Here is a 5,000-nt window from a genome sequence, read left to right as displayed (position 1 = left end):
ATGCAGCCTCTGTCGACCACAGCACCCATACGCCAGTGCCTCTGCCGCACGAAGTCGTGGACCGGCAATCACACCACCTGCACCCGTTCGTGCCCCACCCCAACCGCCCAACTCGCATCGCCAGCGGATGAACGGCGGACGTTTCCCGCACTCGTAAGGTGCAATTCACACCTATAACATGCGTTTCATGAAGAGATATTTCCAATATGCGACATTCCCGCTGTCCCTATTCATGAGCTGCGAGCTGTACCACGTACAAGCTACAGACGCGATCGCATTGCTCACTGTACGGATTCTCATGCTGAGCCATCAGCTAGGAAGCGCCCCATCCATGTCGGCACCCGTGGGCGTTGCACTCGCAGTCGCAAAAAACGCTGGGCAAATATATATCTCGGAAGAGTAACGACAGTCCGAGCCTCCTGGCGTTGCACTCGCAGCCGCAAAAAAACGCTGGGCACATATATGTCTCGGAAGAGTAACGACAGTCCGAGTCTCCTGCGTGGGAAGAGTCTTTCTAGGCCCTGACCCACGGGAAGGGTGTAGCTTCCCCCATCCCGGACATTTGACGTCGTCACACTACCGGTATTGACTAATAGACTGATTGCTGATAATCATTAGCCATACACTGGGGGAAACGGCCGACAGGGGCGGCAACATAGTGGAGCCGCAGTGTCACTAATGTACAGAGATAGAACAGTTTCGACTGGAACTAGAGTAACCGTATACACGGCACTGATTAGTAATAGATGCAGAGCCATCAGAATACAGATAATATATACAACCGTCCCTATACATGCTGAAAGACTCTGCACACAATGAGAACCACACGTCAGCCAGACACTCTTATCACACACTACTCTCTTATCACACACAATATCTAACCACCAGCATGGAAGAACATCCAGTGCATCCTCTCCGCCACATGACACAATCCACACTATCATTACCAGACCGGGAGGTCCACCCAGAAAACACAATATCCCACCCTTCCGACATCCGCACATTGCTCAGCTAAGCCACGAACACCCACACATGTCCTACACAGTGGTGCACCCAACATCACAATACTGCCTCCTGTCACAGCACACAAACAATGGCAGGAATGAAAGACACAGATCTGCCACAACCATGGAATCGGAGCGCCGCCTGTCATGAGCCAAAAGTGCATCCTGACGTGACAAATCGGATAATACCGCAGGCATCCAATTACGATAATCACTATCAACGAACCTGCCGCCCCCCCCCCCAATACACCTTTCCCTACAACAATGTGTATCTGAACCTACGCTATATCGTACCTTAACCTAACCTATATCGTACCTTAACCTAACCTATATCGTACCTTAACCTAACCTATATCGTACCTTAACCTAACCTATATCGTACCTTAACCTAACCTATATCGTACCTTAACCTAACCTATATCGTACCTTAACCTAACCTATATCGTACCTTAACCTAACCTATATCGTACCTTAACCTAACCTATATCGTACCTTAACCTAACCTATATCGTACCTTAACCTAACCTATATCGTGCCTTAACCTAACCTATATCGTGCCTTAACCTAACCTATATCGTGCCTTAACCTAACCTATATCGTGCCTTAACCTAACCTATATCGTGCCTTAACCTAACCTATATCGTGCCTTAACCTAACCTATATCGTGCCTTAACCTAACCTATATCGTGCCTTAACCTAACCTAATTTGTGCCTTAACCTAACCTAATTTGTGCCTTAACCTAACCTAATTTGTGCCTTAACCTAACCTAATTTGTGCCTTAACCTAACCTAATTTGTGCCTTAACCTAACCTAATTTGTGCCTTAACCTAACCTAATTTGTGCCGTAACCTAACCTAATTTGTGCCGTAACGTAACCCATGTTGTGCCGTAACGTAACCCATGTTGTGCCGTAACGTAACCCATGTTGTGCCGTAACGTAACCCATGTTGTGCCGTAACGTAACCCATGTTGTGCCGTAACGTAACCCATGTTGTGCCGTAACGTAACCCATGTTGTGCCGTAACGTAACCCATGTTGTGCCTTAACCTAACCCATGTTGTGCCTTAACCTAACCCATGTTGTGCCTTAACCTAACCCATGTTGTGCCTTAACCTAACCCATGTTGTGCCTTAACCTAACCCATGTTGTGCCTTAACCTAACCCATGTTGTGCCTTAACCTAACCCACGTTGTGCCTTAACCTAACCTACGTTGTGCCTTAACCTAACCCATGTTGTGCCTTAACCTAACCCATGTTGTGCCTTAACCTAACCCATGTTGTGCCTTAACCTAACCCATGTTGTGCCTTAACCTAACCCATGTTGTGCCTTAACCTAACCCATGTTGTGCCTTAACCTAACCCATGTTGTGCCTTAACCTAACCCATGGTGTGCCTTAACCTAACCCATGTTGTGCCTTAACCTAACCCATGTTGTGCCTTAACCTAACCCACGTTGTGCCTTAACCTAACCCACGTTGTGCCTTAACCTAACCCACGTTGTGCCTTAACCTAACCCACGTTGTGCCTTAACCTAACCTACGTTGTGCCTTAACCTAACCCATGTTGTGCCTTAACCTAACCCATGTTGTGCCTTAACCTAACCCATGTTGTGCCTTAACCTAACCCATGTTGTGCCTTAACCTAACCCATGTTGTGCCTTAACCTAACCCATGGTGTGCCTTAACCTAACCCATGGTGTGCCTTAACCTAACCCATGGTGTGCCTTAACCTAACCCATGGTGTGCCTTAACCTAACCCATGTTGTGCCTTAACCTAACCCATGTTGTGCCTTAACCTAACCCATGTTGTGCCTTAACCTAACCCATGTTGTGCCTTAACCTAACCCATGTTGTGCCTTAACCTAACCCATGTTGTGCCTTAACCTAACCCATGTTGTGCCTTAACCTAACCCATGTTGTGCCTTAACCTAACCCATGTTGTGCCTTAACCTAACCCATGTTGTGCCTTAACCTAACCCATGTTGTGCCTTAACCTAACCCATGTTGTGCCTTAACCTAACCCATGTTGTGCCTTAACCTAACCCATGTTGTGCCTTAACCTAACCCATGTTGTGCCTTAACCTAACCCATGTTGTGCCTTAACCTAACCCATGTTGTGCCTTAACCTAACCCATGTTGTGCCTTAACCTAACCCATGTTGTGCCTTAACCTAACCCATGTTGTGCCTTAACCTAACCCATGTTGTGCCTTAACCTAACCCATGTTGTGCCTTAACCTAACCCATGTTGTGCCTTAACCTAACCCATGTTGTGCCTTAACCTAACCCATGTTGTGCCTTAACCTAACCCATGTTGTGCCTTAACCTAACCCATGTTGTGCCTTAACCTAACCCATGTTGTGCCTTAACCTAACCCATGTTGTGCCTTAACCTAACCCATGTTGTGCCTTAACCTAACCCATGTTGTGCCTTAACCTAACCCATGTTGTGCCTTAACCTAACCCATGTTGTGCCTTAACCTAACCCATGTTGTGCCTTAACCTAACCCATGTTGTGCCTTAACCTAACCCATGTTGTGCCTTAACCTAACCCATGTTGTGCCTTAACCTAACCCATGTTGTGCCTTAACGTAACCCATGTTGTGCCTTAACGTAACCCATGTTGTGCCTTAACCTAACCTATAATGTGCCTTAACCTAACCTAAAGTGCGCCGTAACCTAAACTATATTGCGCCTTAACCTGACGCACGTTGTCGCTGAACCTGCTCTGTAATTGTTATGCAACCCGTTAAAGTAGTGTAGTGTTGCCTAACCGCAACCCTCGCAATATAGTTCGCTACTCGCACTGCCCGGTCCCCTGTGTATCGCGTCATGTTAAACACCTTGCAGGTGTTGCTGACTTTCCACATGCTCCTGCTATACACTGTAGTGTGGATAGCAGCAGGACGTACATGCCCCCCCCCCTTCCCCCCTGCCTTCGCAAGCTGGTCGGTGAGAAGTTTGCATGTTCAATGCCCTTCGCATGCCGACGTACTCAGCCTACGTTGTGGTACGGCCTGTCACCTGTCCGCCGATGTACGCAAAACCCACAAACTGTACTGCACATTGCTCCGTATGTACTGAATGATACATCGTGGCCCATGTGACCGTATGACGACAGCGCCTAGCAACGGCGGACCATACAGTCCAAATATTGTGCACGCAGCTACGTGTCGTCTCCCTATAAGAGCTGGATTGCAGTGTGGTACGCCATACAGACGTGTGGGAGGAACGGACGCCCTGGATGGCGATCAGCATGAGCAGTCTGTTGATGTAGTGGAGCGTGTATTCGGACGTAGTCGTCTCTTCTCACACACCGTGATAGCATGTTGCACCGCGTTCCACATCTGCGACATGCTGCAGAGGCGGGCTGACAGTCGTTCGCGCAATGGACACCGCATACGTACGGGGTCTACCTTCCACGTGTTCTCTAGGCGTGCACATGTTGTTGCGTCTATGTGGGCAGACGTAGTGTGTTGTGACACCTGACACAGGCATGCAATACTCGTTGCAAATGGCGATGGACGTGTACGTTTGCTGGTGACGTTACGCAAATGAACAACCGGTAACCCGTTGTGGTGCGGTTGTTCTCGCTAGAGGTGAATCAGTGTTGGCGACGATCGGTCGAGCTATTAACCGGTTGTTTCAGGGATACCCACCATGCCCACGAACGTGAAAGGGGACCCACCATGCCCACGAACGTGAAAGGGGATCTGGGTGTGAGGCGATACGCGGCGGTGGCTGGGTGGGACCGTCCCCGGCCGGTGAGGGGGGGCCGCCCGGCGTGCTGGCAGCGCGGTGCGTGGGCGCACGCGCTACAGCCGGCTGGTGGGGGCGGCCGGTGGCAGGCGCGCCGGCCGACGGACGCGGCAGGCGGCGCAGCTGCGCGCCGGCGCCCCCTGCTCGCGGCGCCTTGCGGCCAAAGTAGGTCCTCGCGGGCCCGGTGCGAAGCGCGGTGGCCATCTGCAGTGTGCTGGTCCGATTGAGGACTTTGTGCGC

The sequence above is a fragment of the Schistocerca serialis genome, unplaced genomic scaffold (assembly GCF_023864345.2).
Source record: "Schistocerca serialis cubense isolate TAMUIC-IGC-003099 unplaced genomic scaffold, iqSchSeri2.2 HiC_scaffold_1155, whole genome shotgun sequence".
Lineage (NCBI taxonomy): Eukaryota > Metazoa > Arthropoda > Insecta > Orthoptera > Acrididae > Schistocerca > Schistocerca serialis.
Note: the sequence above shows the minus strand (reverse complement) of the source record.